This window comes from Tamandua tetradactyla, chromosome 2 (genome assembly GCF_023851605.1).
Source record: "Tamandua tetradactyla isolate mTamTet1 chromosome 2, mTamTet1.pri, whole genome shotgun sequence".
NCBI classification, from domain to species: Eukaryota; Metazoa; Chordata; class Mammalia; order Pilosa; family Myrmecophagidae; genus Tamandua; species Tamandua tetradactyla.
In genome coordinates this window covers 163,893,479-163,911,706 of record NC_135328.1, presented here as the reverse complement: position 1 = coordinate 163,911,706, position 18,228 = coordinate 163,893,479, and the positions used below count along the sequence as shown (strand labels likewise).

The window sequence follows — 18,228 nt, the reverse complement described above, 5'->3', positions numbered from 1 at the left end:
CGTTCCTGGCTCATGGCAGATGCTCCTTCCACCCAACCTGGTCTGTGTCACCATTCTGTGTCAGCTTGGGACATTCGTGATTTTTTAAAAATCTATTTCTTTATGAAACCACAACTTCGTGGGAGCCACTTCAATCAAGGCTATGGGTTGAAAATGCAAAATATCTCAGCAAATGTGCCCATGAGCAGCCTCAGTGCAAAGGGCTCCAAGGACTCACCAAAGGAGCAGTTAAATTCAGTAAGTAGTAATGGCTTTTTATAAACCAATCTCTTATCCCAGATATATTTAGTCATCAATACCTCATCTGCCTGCACTACGCTGTTTGCTACCCTTTTCTCCTCCCTTTCAATGCAACAGTTCCTCCTCTTCCTTAGGGACTCACCGAGCACCTCACTTTCCTGAACCCCCAACTGGGTTGGCCCCTGCTTTCTCATCCCCACAATGCCCTGTTCTATGCATTTAAGCCACCCACTGCTCTTTTAACTAGTTCTCACTAAAAGGTAAACTCCTTGAGGATAGCAACACTGTCTTGCTCACAGCTATATTTCCAATGTCTAGTATAGTGCTTGGCACCAAATAAGAACTCCAAGTTTGGGGGCCAAGGAGTGGACTCTGGAGTCAGATTGCTTGGTCTTGAATCTTGGCTTTCACCACCTGCTGGCTGGGTGAAGCCGGGTGAAGCTAGTTAAGTGCCTACGGCCCAGTGTCTGAATGTAAAGCAGGAATAGTAATAGCACTTTCCTCAATGTGCTTTTAGGAGGATTAAATGTGATACCTCATGCTTGGCTTCACTGCACTGGTCTGTCACATGCCATCTCATGCCCCCCTGACTGATCAAGGCCCTCTCAGGTTGGACCATGGCCAGTGGTGACCATCACATGAGGCTTATCTTAGCTGGTCTCTTGATGTGCTGTTGCTTTGAATTTCTTCTCTGGTTAACTCTAAATTTCTGGCTCAGCAACTGGAACTTCTATTGTGCTCATGGCCCTTGGTTGTTCATACCTGGTCTCCTTCACTTTTGAATGGGCTGAGATTTGCCTCACCCTCTGGCTTTCCCCACTGCCTGTGGCAGATCTTTTCTGGGAATCTAGTGCCCAGCCAGTCCCACACCTCTCACTCAGAGGGGGAGCAGCTAGTTGCCCCTATCCTTTGAACCCCAGTATGAGCTTCTCCTATTCTCCACTGGCTCATAGTGCTGAGGCCTGGCACCCATGAGTTTCCAAGAACCTTCCCAGTTCATACACGATCAGTGAGGGAAAGTTATATTAACAGCAGACCCCTTTAGTAAACTCTGAATTTGAGACCTGGAAAACTAATGTGGTTCTCTTCCAGCAAAGCTGAGCTTTCTCCCTCAATAGTCTGGTATGGGTGGAAGGTGGAGTGTAAGTTAAAAAAGAAAAGAAAAGAAAAAAAAAAGATGAGAAGCAGCTTTGCAATGTGAGAATTAAAAGTATATCGTAGTAATTTTGCTTTTTCCTCACCACTGGAATATAATCAACACCTTTAAACAATACTAGCTAATATCTGGAGCAATTACTATGGGTTAGGCATTGTGCTTGGCCCATGCCTTATCTCATTAATCCTTCTCACAGCTTCCCTATGAGGAAGGCACCGTTTTTGTTCTCCTACTTCTGACGAAGGCAGGATAAGGGCCTGGTGCATAGTAGGTGTTTGTAACTATATGTTGGATGATGACATGAATCTTAGCCTATCAAATAATTTCTAGCACAATCTGCTATGCTGCTGAAATCAATAACCCTAGGTGTCATTTAAATGCTCAGAAGCCTTCAAATCATGGGCGGATCAATGACGATTATCTTCGGCGGGGGGGGAAGGGGGAAATTTACTGTTTCCCTTCACCAGATGGGCCACAGAGACAGGGCTAGGCCTGAGATTACAAAAGGCACAGGGCTAGGCCTGAGATGATAGAAGCATAACTGCAAATTTGGTGCTTATGCCAACCTTGAGATTAGTTTGTGCATGACTACTTTTACATTTATGACCTATAAATAACATGGCACAGGTGTGGTTTCACACATAAAGGAACTGTGCCCTCTGCTGGGGATAAAAAGATGAACGAGCCCCATCTCTGCCACCATTTCCAAATAAAAACTAGGCTGCATGTTCAAGAGAAACAAGTGCTCTCATGTGACAAAGTATTCTAAATTTGGGTTCATCTCAGAGAACTGGAGCTCTGTTACTCTCAGAGCTGGTTATAACCTACTTCTATGTTCACGCTGCTTTTTCTGAGAGGAACCAGAGACTGTTTTCAAATCTAATGGGCTTTTTAACTTTGGGCTTAACTCTTCACAGTTTCCATTTGTTCACCTTAAGGACACTGAATTGGGTGACAGCTAAGGTTCCTTCCAGTTCTGAAATTCTGTAATGCCATGGTATTTACATCTGTAGAGAAAAGGAAGACCTCATTCATTTGTTCTAAATAGTTATTGAGCACTCCTTCTGTTCCAGGAACTGGGCTAGGTAAGGCAGAAACAAACATTTAAGATAGTACAGTCCCTGCTCTCAAATCCTCATAGCCTGATAAAGGAGACTAAACAGTCTGCCATGGCCAGCCAGTAATAGTATTATTGTAAATAGTAAATAATTGTTTACAATGGAGTGCATATCTTGAATCAAGTGCTTTATGAACATTATTCCATTTTCATCTCAGAATATTTACCCTATCATAGGATCTATAGCAATCAAACAACCGACATCAAATTATACATTTGAAAGCTGGGTCTTCAAAGAGCCTGCCTAACTCTAGTGCCATGGTTTTGATTAGACTGTGGCCTCGATGAATGGACAGATAAATATCCAAAGCAAAGAGTAATGTGCTTAGAATGATAATAATAATAAAAAGAGGAGTCCAGATAAAGGGAAGGTTTCTGGGCAAGAAGTCATGTGAGCAGGCAATGAGGATAAGTGAGATCTGGATAGGGTAGATGGGGAAGGATGGAATTGTCAACAAGAGGAAGGAAAGGCTGACTATCCTGTAGGCTGAGCCCCTCTCCAGTTGGCTATATAGTCCTTGTTATACCTCCAGGGCTGACACATCCCTGCCAGCAAGGAAAGGCCCATCAGTTTTATCTACATCAGTTTCTACCTGGGAGTATAAGAACCTGCTAGCACCTTGTCCACAGCACCACTCCTCTATCTGATTTCTTTACTCATGCTTCTTTCTAGCATTCAAATCTTGGCTTCAGAGTCCCCTTATCAGATACCTCCTCTGATGTTCAGTGTCTAACTGTGCTATCCCTGCCAGGCACTCACCATCACATTACCCTGATTTTTAAATACTTTACAGCGCTTATCACTATCTGAAATGATTTTGCTTATTTACTTACATGGTTATTATATGGTAACTGCCTGGCTCTCAAGGCGGTATACAAAATATGAGGCAGGAAGGGGTAGGGCCTCATCTGTCTGGTTCACTCAGTGCTGAATCTTCAGTGCTTAGTACCTGATACATTACAGGTGATCAATAAATAGGTATTGATGGATAAATGGCATAATGCTCCCTGTTCTAAATTTAGGATGCAGTTGTCATGAGGCTGGGTCAGGTGATTATGCATTAAAAAAACCTGAAATTCTGCTCCAGACTCTGAAACCCTCTGCATTTATGAACTCTGCTGCTCAAACCTCAGTTTCCATGTCTGACAAAAAAAGAATAATAATCTACCACTATATATTTATGTATAAATTAGAAGTACCCAATAGATCAAAATCTGTGGTGTTATGACATTCCTGCTGTCACACTTTCTTTTATTCTATGGTCTCATGTGGAAAGAAAAATCATCTGCTTAATTTTAGTATTCCTTTTTGCCTGCCTAAATGTATGCTTCCAGGGAACTGGGACAAAGAATAGCCTCAGGGACTTGTGTTGAGACAGAGAACCAGAGACACATTTCAGAGTAGGTACTGCAGTTACCCACTGTGATTCTCCACCTGGAGCCAGTGCACGTTAAAAGGTAGCTGATTCTGGGCTCAGTCACTCTCTGTGAAGGTCTTCTGTCTGGCCCAGCAGGTGCATAATCTCCAAGGTGGGGTGACAGATTCTTGGCCTTATGTCTTCCTCTAAGTGAGAAACTCAACTCGGCTTTCAAAGAGCAGCCGTGAATGAAGCTGCCAAGTAGGGTAAAGGGCAAGCTGCATAGACCTCTTTTTTTCTGTTTTAATTATTTTTTTATTGCAAAATCTTCACACACATACATTCTATACATGGTGTCCACTCGATGGCTCACAGTATCATCACAGTTGTGTGTATTCATCACCATGATCGTTTTTTAGAACACTTGCATCACTCCAGAAAAAGAGATGAAAAGAAAAACAGAAAAAACTCATACATCCCATACCCCTTACCCCTCCCTTTTATGGACCACTAATATTTCCATCTATCCAATTTATTTTACCCTTATCCGCCCTATTATTTATTTTTTTATCATCTGTATTTTTTACTCATCTGTTCATACACTGGATGTAAGGCGGACAGACCTCTTCTGATGAGGAATCTAATGCATTTTCTTAAGTTTCTTGTGTGTTCAAGGGACCAAACATAGGGTCTCCCTTTGTACACATAGGAGCATTCAGGCTTGTTATACACGAAATGTTTTATAACAACACACGTCACCCAAAGAAGCCCGAAGGGACCAGTATAAGAAAATACACGCAGAGTATAAACAACTTTGTTTGTTCATTCACTCATTCGTTCATCTAGATAATCAGCCAACTCTAAATCAGCACAATGAGTCAGGTACCACGCTAGACAGAGAGAAACAAAGATTGAGAAGATATGGTTCTACTGCTCAATAAAATCACATTCTAGCGAGGATGCAAATACATGTTCAGTCAATTACAATATAATTGTAAATGAATGCTTGAGACAAACATGTAAAGAACTAGCTATATTATAAGGGAGGATGACAGGAGTGTCAAATACAGGCCATTTTTGTTATTGACAGGCTACCTCAATTAAATACTTAAAAAAAATCCTCTAAGGTAGGTTTTATCTCCATTTTATAGGTGAGGCCATTGAGGCTCAAAAAGTTAAAGCTGCTTGACCAAAATTATGTGGCCAGCAGCTCATATTTATTGTGTGTCTGTTCTGTGCTGGAACTGTGCTGAATGATTTACATTCGTTATCACATTAAATCCACACAACGACCTTATGAGGTGAGTATTATTAACCCTATTTCACAAATAAGGAAATTGGGGTACAAAGAAGTTAAGTAACTTCAGCTTCTAAAATTCCAGATCATGGGTTGGCAAAAACTTTCTCTGTAAAGGGCCAGACAGTAAATATTCTGGGCTCTGCAGGTCATACGGTCTCTGCTGCAACTACTTGGCTTGGCTGTTGCAGCATGACAGCAGCCATAGGCATAGATAAACGAACGAGTGGGGCTGTTTTGCAATAAGACTTTATTTATGGACAATGCAACTTGAATTTCATTTAATTTTCATGTCATGAAATATTACTCTTCTCTTGATATTTTTTTACAATCGCTGACAGATGTGAAGATTATTCTTAGCCTGCAGTCTGTACAAAGAACAGGAGGTGGGCTGGCTTTGGCCCACGGGCCATACTTTGCTGACCTCTGTCCTAGATCCAGGATGTGAAGCCGAGGTTAATTTTAGAACCAATTCTTTCCACCACTAGGGACAGCCCCACACAAATCTAGATCTCTCTTATTCCAAAGTACTTGTGCCCTCTCATAAATGCTACTACTTCCAAGGAGTATTTGAAGAGGAAGACCAAAGAATTCAGAATGCTATCCATTCTTAGAGTAGAATTCAACTCTAGTCTGAAACACTTGCCCCTGCTTTTGGTGATACTTTAGAGTAGCTGTAAGAACTAGTTTCTATGGAAACTAACCTGGACTTCCTGCCTTGGTGATCTGTGTTTAAATTCTCCTATCTGACCAAAATATGAATGTTGAACTGGGGACCACTCACTATGTTCTCTTCTGTTTTCCCAAGACATTTTGCATTTGGGATTTCAGATATACCAAATTCACCACTATTTGTTAATACACAAGAAAATGGAATAAATATTGTTCATAAATGCTCATCTTTATTTTTTCCTTAGGTTCACAGTTCTTAATAAATGAAAATGGAGAGCAGACGGTGTTATTTTCTTCTTTGCTATATTTTCACATTCCTTTATTTTAATTTAACCAATTAATTTAAAGGAGGGTTGGCAAAGAAACCTCCTTGGAAATGTATCGAATCAACTGGAAAAGATTTTGCTCCCTTAAAAAGACATTCCATTTGTGCAAAACAAAACAAAACACGACAAAACAAAAAAAGCAAGCTGTGATCATAGGTCTATAATCAGTTTTCAAATTACAGAAGATGTTGTCCATTGTTGTGAAATGGGGCTCTGACAAGAAGTCAATCAGGTGTATTTGCTGCATCGATTAGCACATTACTAGCGGAGGAAGAGGGCGAACCCTTACCCCAGGCCGGCTCTCCTGGGACTAGATAAGCCTCACATACTCAGAAGTATCCACTCCATTCGGATACTTTGCTCTGTTTACTTTCCCAAATCAAGCAGAGGATTCCAACTTGGCCCTCCATGTTTGTGAAGAGGCTGAAGACCCTTGTGTTGGGAGTGAGGCTAAAACCAGACTCAGGTGAATCAAAGCAGCAAGAGCCAGTAGTCATGACAGGGGATTCTGATTCTAGAGCAATATGGTTTCTGTTTCAGGCTCTGCCATTTACTAACCACCATGTGGCTTACTTTTTATAGACCATACTTTTTTTTCATCAGTTAAGTGGCACTAATAATAGTATCTATGCTATGGAGTTATCAGGAGAATTAAACAGAACAATGCTTGCAAAATGCTAAATCACAGAGCTAAGCCTTATAAAGTTCAGTACGCCAAACTGGCAGACAGCATCATCCTCAACACACCCTAAATTCATTCTGCAGCTCTACCTGCATTTATCACAGATGATAAACAGGAACACATGCATGAAGACAAATGCATCTACTGCAGTACATGGGTGTGCGCATGTGTGTGTGTGTATAGTGTCAGTGTAGTACATTCATTTAGAGAGTAGACTTCATGGGCAGACAGACCAAGAGTGCTGTCCCAGCACTGCTACTTACCAGCCATGTTCCCTTGGGCAAGTTATTTAATGACCCTACGGCTCTATTTCCCATCTACTAAAATATTCCTACTTTTAAAAAACATTTGGGGATTGCAGGATGTTTAGTATGAGGTGGTATTTTCATCTCAATGCAGAGTAAGACACACTCCAGAACAGCGCTGCCTCATAGCACGTACTGCAAAGTGGGAAATATTCTACATCTGTGTTGTCCAGTATGGTCACCACTGGCCACATGTGGCTACTGAACACTAAAAAGGTGCCTAGTGTGACTGAGGAACTGGTTCATAAATGTGAGTTACTTTAATTCATTTAAATTTAAATCTAAAGAGCCACATGTGGCTAGCGGCTACTATATCGGACAGGGCAGCCCTGGAAGCATGAAGGGAAGTTTCCCAGGTATTCAGGCAGGAACGAGAGGGCTTTCAGTTAGGCTGTAGAGGAAAGGCATGGGGTCTGGGGCTTTTCAGAGCTGGCCTCTTAAAAGGTGAAGAGCTTCTGACCTGTTGAGAACCTGGCTTTGGAGTACAAAGAAATGTGCCATTTCTCAAAGAGATGGGGTTCTTAGAAGGGAGGGATTCGAAATTAGGCAGGGTTAGAGCCTCCCTCAAAATGACCAATTACCAAGCTAATGAGATAACCTCACTAGGCCATGGGGATAGTTGCTCAGGAGGGAGATGAGACAAAAACAGTAGCTCCTGCCTCCACGGCTCAGCTGTATTACATGGGGATGCCAGTCCACCTCCATGATCTAATGTATCGTGAACATGACAATAACACCTGCGGCTACTATTTCCAAAGTTTGGCAGACCAGATTCAGGAGCTTGATAGGGAAATGATTCTGATATTGGAGTGCTAGAATTTTCACATTCATTTACTCAGAAGGCAGGCTATGGCCCTTGTAGGACCCTTTAATCACACTGCCTATGGAATGACATGCTTCTGAATAAGCTATTTTGGAGCTCTCTAAGCCCTATCCAGACACAAGGCTCCTGGCCCCCATTTTTCGAGTGGTCAAAGAGATGCCAGCAAAAGCCAAGGAAACTATTCAGTGTCTCTCTCACACCCAAGCATGCATAAGGGGAGCCGAAGGACAAAACATGGTTCTTGGGCCAATATTCTCTCCAGCAGACACAGCTGATGGTTACAAGAGGAAAGGGAAAAGGAAGAAGATTATAGTTCAGTGGTTTAATACCAGGCTTACCTTGAATCTACTGGGATACCTGCCATCCTTGAAATATACAGCAGGAAGAAGAAGTAATTAGGTGGCTTTTTACAGCTCTCTATAACTGCTATGAATTAATAGGAGCACCATGGAGAGAATTCTTTTTATGTCCCGGCATATATCTTTCGGTGCAAAGCAGAACTAGCATTTATCCTGAATAGAGATCCTACTTACTTCATCCTTGCGCTGTGCAAACATTGTCCGGCAGACAGCAAAATGAGAGGCAAAGACAGTAAGAGGTTTTCCAATTCCCACCTACATGGAAAGAGACCAGTGATTTCTGCCTTTGACTTATGTTTCTCCCTCTTTCCTCTCCAGTTAAGATATGGAATAGGTGAGAAGAGTCATTTGGCTGAGAAAGCTGGAAATCTTCTGGCGGTGACAATCCCTGGTCTCTACCTGGACAAATTTACTGCTCTTGCAAAGCTGTCCTTTGGACTCTCAAGGACAGAGATGAGACATTCCACTAGTGAACCACCTTTCTAATAAACCCAGGGACTAGCATGTGCGGTGTTCTTTAGAGTTCAAGTTTTAAGCAAACACGTTCACTTACACCAGACTGGAGCTTCATGAACACTCTATGAAACAGGTGTGAAGTTTCCAGATTATTTTCCCATTGACATATGAAAAACATGAGGCTCAGAGAGAGAAAGTGGATCACAGAGTCGATCAGTTGTGGCAACATACCATGAACTTCTATGTTTGGCTCTCTTTCCACTTTAGTGGAAACCAACATTGCAGGGCATTTTGTGGTTTCTCAAAGCATTCCTTACATGCATACTATAATTCCAATCATCAGCGTGGTGGGGATCGCTAAATATTATGGTTTACAAATGAAGAAACTGAGTTCCAGAGCATTTGAATAGCCTTGTCAAGATAATAACAACTTGCAAGCAGAACAAGAACCAAACTTTTATCTTCCTCAATTTGCGTATCTATTCTACTAACCAACCCTTAATTGGTTGCATTAGTTCTGCTCTTAAATTCAGAGGGGAAGAGTGTTGCAGGCAGAGGGGGGAGCCAGAACAAAGGTCCTAAAGCTGAGCAAGTATGTTTCTGTGGTGAGGGCCCATGGAGCTGATAGGCAGGGAAGGAGATGGAAATACAGCAGGAGTTAGAGCAGCAGATACAGAAGAAGCCAGGTCACACAGAGCCTTGTGGGCCACAGAGAGTGGGTGCCTGGAGGCCATTCTGCTTGCAGTGGGAAGCCACTGGAACATGTTAAACAGGACCATAATGAGATCTGATTTGCACTTTTTTTTTCTGATTTTTTTATACATTTATTGTTCCCCGGGAGAGGTGCACCGTTCCTGGAAGTGCTGCAATACCAGGTCGATGCGTGGAGTGGATGGAGCAAATTCCTATTCCATCTCCCAGTTCCAAAAATCCATTTAATATATTGTCCTAGGATAGAGGACGTATCAAATATTAAACTGATAAGAACAGATACTACACTCGATCTTAGCCAAAAGGCCGAGAAGCGATGATTTGCACTTTTGAAAGTTGACCATGTATGCTCTGTAAAAAAAAAGGAGAAAATAGGTAAATAAATAAGAAGGGATCAAAAGCAAAAGCAGGGAGATAGGAAGGAGCCCTGTGCAGTAGTCTAGACTACAAGTGACGGGTGGTCTGGACTAGGGGGGAGGCAGCAGAGATAAGTGGTATGCTTGTTCGGAGATGGGAGTGTAGTCCCCACCCTCCAAACAAAGAGACAAGGATTAGCTTGGAGTAGAGGCTCTCCAGAAAGGAAGGGAGACATGGAATGCTTTGCGCTCACATTGATGAAGTAACTGGTCTAAAGTCACACAGTTCATTATGGGGCAAAATAAGGATTAGAACCCTAAACTAATGGTGACTTGTAGACTCAAAGGCCTGGTAGGTATCTACATCTGCACCTTAGTTCCCAAATTCTCCCCCTCCTCTGGGAGACAGATACTACCGAAAGCTGACCTCCTGGATCCACAGCTCCCCTCAACAGTAATGTCAACACCATTCTAACTCAGTTGCCCTCCAGCTGGCCATGGAATGACTATAGAACACTGGCGATTAGGGAATTTACCAACCTCATTCTTTAGGAGAGACCATGTGCCAAAATCACATGGTCAGGAGAAGGGCTTCGACCATAACCACTTCTGTATTGTAATAATCAAATAAGAATTAAAGTGCAAGAATGGGATGAATTCAGCAAATGGCACTCAAGTGGGAAGAGGAAATGCAATGGGAGCACAGCGTGGGCAAAAGAGGGCAAGAATTCTGAATGGCTGGATCCAGGAAGGCCTGCAGGAGAGGTGGGATCTGAGCTTCTGTCCATCCGACAGTTGCTCTCTCAGCTGTGACTTGATCTTGCAAGAAGCAGGGAATTCAGAGGGATCGGCGAGGAGGTTTGCTCTCACAAACTAAAAACAAAAATAATGTTAACACTTGTCAAGACTGAGTTGAAGATGAAGTACAAGGTGGACAGCACAAGCAAGGGTTTGGAGGCTGATAAGTTCAAGATGCACAAGAGATTATGAAATCCAGTGTAGAGTGCAGGGCTCTGCGGAGCCAAGAGGAGAGGTGAGGCTTCATCTCTGTCAATGTGAGCAATAGAAAAAAAATGTCCCTTTATTACAAATACCTGGATCCTTGGCCTGCTAGCTGAAGACAGTCTCCGGGACATCATGCTTCATTACTTAGGCACAGCTGCTCCTGTCATGCTTGAACCACTCCTACCCAGGTCCCCGGCACTGCCCCAATACACACATATTCCTCTTCTCTGCAGAAAGTTTGGGCCAGGACTTCCCTGTACTCCCAATCTTCAGTAAATTAAGGGGATCATGCTCAATTCAGTATTTCCCTAAAACAGCAATCACCCAGAAGCTCTGTAATAAGGGAATATTTTGATGAATGACATATTCTTATCAAAGAGATATTAATATGAAACTGTTTTTTTTTGTGTGTGTGTGTGTGCATGTGCCCTCACATTTAAGATCTTTTTGAAATGCTGGCGCCTCCTTCCCTTACAGCCTAGTTATAAAAAGTCTTAGGCAGATCATGGGATTTCTGAAGTGGTGGGAAGTTTGGGGGGATAGGCCGGTCATGACCCTACCTCAGTCTGTGGATCCTGCAGCCCTCAAGGCTCAGTGGATCTGGAGTCAGAGGGCTTAGGATATACCTGGCACAAGTGAGGACACTGGAGCCAAGTGACTTTCAAGGACACACAGTTAGTCAGAGGAAGAGTTGCAGGTGGCCTCTATCCTGGATTCTCGGAATCCTTCTCTTGTACTTTTTCCACCTTGCAAGAAAAGTCTAATTGCAGAATAGCTGGGGAAGTAACACATGTGGTGGTTATAGTTACTGTTATTCAAACAGATGTTCTCTACATGAGTTAGATCTGCTATAACAACCAACAGCTCTTCATGTGGGTAAAAAAAGTATAGGTCATATGGCAGACTCGAAGTCTGAACGGGCTGTGCTCACTCACATTTGGACATGCGGACGAGACACAATATTTACTAAGCTAATGAGAAGATCCCAGTTGAAGATGAAAGGTCTTTTAACCAATGGAGGTTGCCCTGCCACCTCCCACTGCAGGCTGAGAGATGGACAGAGACTTAGAGAAGACAAAGCTCTTACCTTCTAAGCTCAAAAGTTAGAAAAAAAGACGAATGCAAAGAAGTTAACATGGGAAATATGTAGCTGATGGGCAGCAAGGGTAGAATAAGTTAGACTGTGGCATTATAATGACCCATTTTCAAATGCTATGTTGGCCACCGTGGGCAAGTTTCTTACCTTTCTGTGATTGGTTTCCTCACTTGTAAAGTGGAAATTCTGATAACACCTCATTCTTTTTGAGGACTATACTATATGCCAGGTGCCATACATATATGACCTCTTAGCCCTTGCAACAGCCCTGTGATGTTGCACAAATATAATTATTTACATTCCCAAATGAATCATCTGGGGTTCTAAGAGATTATGTCACATGCTCTAGGTAACATGGGAGATGTAGGATTTTATCCTACACATCCTACATTAGAAAAAAATCTGTGTAGGATTTTTTGAGGGTGACTAATATGCATAAGGTAGCTGGCAGATAGTTGGAGCTCAATAAGTGGCAGTGTAAGTATCATTAATATTATTACAACTGACACCAACAGTTCACCCACAAGAATGAAGCATTGAGCCCAACACTGCTTTGGACATTTAAACTGAGGTTGGACAGCTGCTGGTAGACCATTTGCCTTAACTGAATCTACATCTTTTCTAGCTACCTGATTCTCCTAAACTCTTTGTACACAGGGGTGGCCTACCCCCCATCTTCTTCCAGCACTAACGTGTGCATAATCCAAACAATGCAAGATTTATGGCACTCCTTTATTTGAGTTGATTCCAGTGTGTCAGCAGATATGAATTGCAGCATAAAATAATTACACTTGAAAGTGAAATGCAGGCCTAAGGATTCTGGTTGGCTATTTTTTTAAATGCCAGCAATTTCTGAAAGACTGGATTTATTATGACCTTCCCCCCTCCTCTTCAGCACTTAGAGACCTCTGCATCTAGGAATGCCGTTGCAGCTACCTTTATTACAGACTACTTTATCAATTACCCTGGGACAGTTATTCATATTCTACATAGATGTACTTTATAGTTGTCACATGTGCTCTGCAGACAAGGCAATAAAATGCATAATGCATCATTCTCATCGGAGCATCCGAATGGGTGATCTAAGCCAGAGACTTTTGAATGGGAACCTCTCACAAGCATGGCAGACCCAAAGTAGCTTGAATTTATATATAAACAAATTAATGGAGTCTTTAATGCAGCATGAGAAGGGGGTTCCCACAAGGAAGATCAGCAATTAGGGCAGGAGGAGACCTATTAAATCATCTTCTCCATCCCCAACTATGTGGGCTGTTCCCTACAGCCAAACCCCCTTCCAGGTTAAATTATCTAAGAGACTGGGATTCTGTTACTGCCCTTGGGAAAAAACCGATTGTCCAGTCAATCTCCCCACTCCAGTTCTTTTGGTTACATGGCAAGAGATTAGAAAAATTAAAAAAAGCAAATGAAAAGTGACTATATTCCAGGGAAAATCCTTCACCTTCCTTTTTCTTCCTTTTCTACCCTCTGTTCAGTATTCTAAAATCATTTTTAATTTAAGAAATGGAATTTCAGGTTCATTTGTCTGCATCTACTTTCTCAGTTTCCATTTAACTGTGTGTAGTAGAAAGCAACAGCAAAGGAAGGCTGGCATAATGAAAAGAGTATTTTTGCACTGGGGTTCACAAAATCTCGGTTTGAATCCTGGTCTGAACATTTGCTACCTGTGATCTTGGGATACTACTGTATCCCAGTCTGGGTTTCCTTATCTGTAAAGTTAGTCTGATATTAATAACATATAACATTAAAATCGATAACTTCTACATTCACTCATTTATTAAACTTTGTTTTTGAGTGAGGACCTACCATCTGCAACTATGCCACTAGGACCTGTGAATATATTGGTGAAACACTTAGCAAAAGACAAGAAAGCCTGGCATATTTGGAATGGAAAGTGGTTCTCTCTGGTTGTAAGGGACAGTTGGAGGGAGACGATTTTCACTCTCCCTTTGAGATTTTATGTTCTGTGATTCTGTTCTCTGCATAGTATCTCTGTATTTTAGCTCTATTGCACCAACATGCCCTGTACAGATCAATTAAATATCACCTGCTCATTTCATTAAACTGATTGTTTGCTTTCCTTTTCAGGACATTAATATACAAGCACACATGTGTGAACTTGAAGCGAGGCGACCGCACCATGGTTTTACTTATCACACAGTCATATAATTGGTTGTTTACTCAGCTGCTAGATTATGAGTCCTGTGGAGGAAAGGGGGATTCCCCGATTTATCTTCATACACCCAGTGGCTGGTACCTGGTGAGTGCTTGGCAAATGTTTGAGAAAGGAATTTTATGTTTTACAGATGTGGGTTTCGGAGAAAAAAACCAAATGACTTCTCCAAGGTGCTGACGGCAAGCTCTCGTGTTTAAGGACGGGGTTTTACACCCTATGGGATATTTAACCTTAACCCTCCCAAGGATGGTCACCCGGTTTCATAAAAGGGAACAAAACTCAAAAGCAGTTAGTGCAGAAAGCACTCTGAGGGTAGAGAAATGGCTTCAAGAGGTTCCAGGTCCATTCGGTTCTCTAGAAGACCATATCCAAGCAGCAGGGATATGGACACCTTGGGTAGAAAGCCACACTGATGAGCATCATACGGAGACTGGAGCTACAGTAAAATCTCATTATTTGAGATCCTACTCATTCTGAATTTGGACAAAACCCCAGCTGCATTCCCTTTGCTCCATAACCGATACTCCTAAAGTTGGCAAAGTTATTAGAATAAAGAACATCAAAGGGGCATGTGCCAGTTTGCAAGGATTTATGTCCCCATGTTTTAATCCTAATCAATCTTGTGAGAGAGATCTTCTAATCCCTCTTCAGTACTATAGGTTGGCAACTTGATTTGGTTATCTCCACAGAGATAACGCAATCAACTATGGGTATTAAACTTGATTAGATGGAGACGTGTCTCCACCCATTCTACATGGGTCTTGATTAGTTTACTGAAATCCTATAAAACAGGAGACATTTCAGAGAATTTCTTTTTGAGAATGAGGAGAGAGCTGCAGAACCACAACAGGCCGATGAGAGAATGACAGAGTCCACCAGACAGCAGCTTTTGGAGATGAAGAAGGAAAACACCTCCTGGGGAGCTTTTTGAATCAAGAGGCCTGGAGAGAAAGCCAGCAGACACTGCCAAGTTCGCCATGTGCCCTTCCAGCTAAGAGAGAAATGCTGAACATCATCGGCCTGCTTGAACCAAGATATCTTTCCTTGGATGCCTGAGATTGGACATTTCTACAAACTTGTTTCAATTTGGACAACATCACAACCTTAGAACTGTAAACTAACCATTTATTAAATTTCCCTTTTTAAAAGCCATTCTGTTTTTGGTATATGTACTCCAGCAGCTAGCAAACTAGAACAGGGCAGTTCATTCATAAACATTTTCTGAGTACCTATTTGGTTCTTCTCTTATGAAAGCATAATGTGCATTGTCAAGGGGCATTTTATAATTTGCAAAGAGCTTTCACGTCCTTCTCTCTCCTTGAATCATTACAATGGACCTCCAAAGGAAGTTGTGGCCATAGCAATCTCTATCTAGTAACTGAAAAAAATTAGACTCAAGAGAGGTGAAGTGACTTGCCCAAGATCATACTGTTTTATGTGAATGAATGAATACATCACTATATTTCATTCTATTTGAGAGTGAACAATCAGAAATCTTCAATCATAGTAATAGAGATTCAATTTTTCCCATCTCAGTGATATACATACCTACAGGAAAAATCAGAAATATTACCCTAAGGGTAGAACAGGGAGTATATGACCAAGGGCCAAATGGTGGTTCAGGTAGTTAACACCTTGGGAATCGATAAGCAAAGCCCTATAGAAAAGCCAATTTTTCAATTTCAGCTAATTCCTAACGTCCTTTGGCATTATAACATCAGTAGGTAAAGCCAAGGAACCAATTTCTCAGCAATATAAAAGATCCTAAATTATATTGCTGCCCAACAATGACCATTATGAGTAGATTCAGCAAATAAGACATAGCTTAAAAGTAAGGTTTAATATTAGAGAGTTCAAATTTTATTTTTTTAAGTAAATGGTAATACTTCATGCTGGTAAACATGTAGCGAACCATGTGGTATCATAAATCTGGTAGTACAACTCCTTTTTTGCATGGGCAGGCACCAGGAATCGAACCTGGGTCTTCGGCATGGCAGGCAAGAACTCTGCAGCTGAGCTACCATGACCTGCCCGGTAGTACAACTTTTTAGAACATAATTTGACAAAAAAAAAAATAAAAAATCACAAGATTAAAATATACATACACATTGATCCAATATGTCTGGAACTTAAGTTAAGATGTGAACAAAGACGAAGCCACACCTCTCTCTCTCAGCCAACACAACAAACAAACTCACTACCCTTCCCCTCTCTATGTGGGACATTACTTCCAGGGCTGTGGACCTTCTTGGCAACGTGGAACAGAAATCCTAGAATAAGCTGGGACTCAGCACCAAGGGACTGAGAAAACCTTCTCAACCAAAAGTGAGAAGAGAGAAAAGAGACAAAACAGTGTCAATGGCTGAGAGTAATAATGATACAGCTTTCACAATGTGACTGTGTGATTGTGAAAACCTTGTGTCTGATGCTTCTATTTTTTAAATTTTTTAAAATTTATTTATTTTTTATTTATGATATATAACCACATATAAGCACAGACATTCTTATCATATGATCATTCCATTCTTGTTATATAATCAATAACTCACATTATCATCACATAGTTGTATATTCATCATTATGATCATTTCTTAGAACATCTGCATCAATTCAGAAAAAGCAATAAAAAGAAAACAGAAAAAAATTCATACACACCATACCTCTTACCCTCCTCTTCACCGATCACCAGCATTTCAATCTACTAAATTAATTTTAACATTTGTTCCTCCTATTATTTATTTATTTTTAATCCATATGTTTTATTTGTCCATTGATAAGGTAGACAAAAGGAACATCAGACACAAGGCTCTCATGACCACACAGTCACACTGCGACAGCCATATCATCATATGTGTTAGTTAGATTCAGTTGTCAACTTGGCCAGGTGAGCATACCTAATCTTGTTGCTGCGGACATAAGCCAACGGTACATGAACCTCATCTGTTGCCAATTACATCTGCAGTAGGCTAGGAGGCGTGTCTGCTGCAATGAGTGACATTTGACTTAATCGCCTGGTGCTTAAATGAGAGAACGCAATGTAGCACAGCCTAAACAGCTCAGAATTCCTCATCTCAGCTCTCGCAGCTCAGCCCAGGCCTTTGGAGATGCAGAAAGAAGTCACCCTGGGGAAAGTTGTTGGAACCCAGGGGCCTGGAGAGAAGACCAGCAGAGACCATCTTGTGCCTTCCACGTAAGAAAGAACCTCAGTGGAAAGTTAGCTGCCTTTCCTCTGAAGAACGAACAAAATAAATCCCCTTTTATTAAAAGCCAATCTGTCTCTGGTGTGTTGCATTCCGGCAGCTAGCAAACTAGAACATCATACAATTATCTTCAAGAAACATGGCCACCGGAGCACAGCGCCACATTTTCAGGCAGTTCCCTCCAGCCTCTCCATTACACCTTAACTAAACAGGTGATATCTATTTAATGTGTAAGAACAACCTCCAGGATAACCTCTCGACTCTGTTTGGAATCTCACAGCCACTGACACTTTATTTTGTCTCATTTCGCTCTTCCCCCTTTTGGTGGAGAAGGTTTTCTCAATTTCTTGATGCTGAGTCTCAGCTCATTCTAGGATTTCTGTCCCACATTTCCAGAAAGGTCCACACCCCTGGGAATCATGTCCCACGTCGAGAGGGGGAGGGCAGCGAGTTTACTTGTCATGGTGGCTGACAGAGAGAGGCCACATCTGAGCAACAAAAGAGGTTCTCTTGGGGGAGACTCTTAGGCCTAATTTTAAGTAGGCTTAGCCCATCCTTTTCAGGGTTAAGTTTCATATGAACAACCCCCAAGATTGGGGGGCTCAGCCTATTGCTTTGGTTGTCCCCACTGCTTGTGAGAATATCAGGAACTCTCCACTTGGGGGAGTTGAATTTTCCCCCTTTCTCACCATTTCCCCAAGGAGACTTTGCAAATACTTTTTTATTCACTGTTCAAATCACTCTAGGATTTAATGGGGCATCACTCTGGACAAACCTACAAAATCTCATGTCCTACTCAAGTTTCCATGTACTATGGTGTTCAATTAAGCTGGCCACATAAGTTACATTAGGAAACGCACTGGTCAAAATAAAAA

General features: G+C 41.7%; 1 protein-coding gene and 1 non-coding gene across 7 annotated transcripts in view; both read right to left on the bottom strand.

Moving 5' to 3' along the window:
- The window catches only part of DAB1 (DAB adaptor protein 1), a 473,979-nt gene that overhangs the window by 118,155 nt on the left and 337,596 nt on the right, over positions 1-18,228 (bottom strand). The gene's annotated exons all lie outside the window — the stretch shown is intronic.
- On the bottom strand, positions 9,630-9,820 carry LOC143675420 (U2 spliceosomal RNA). The gene has a single exon (XR_013171644.1). It is a non-coding gene; the product is annotated as a U2 spliceosomal RNA (small nuclear RNA).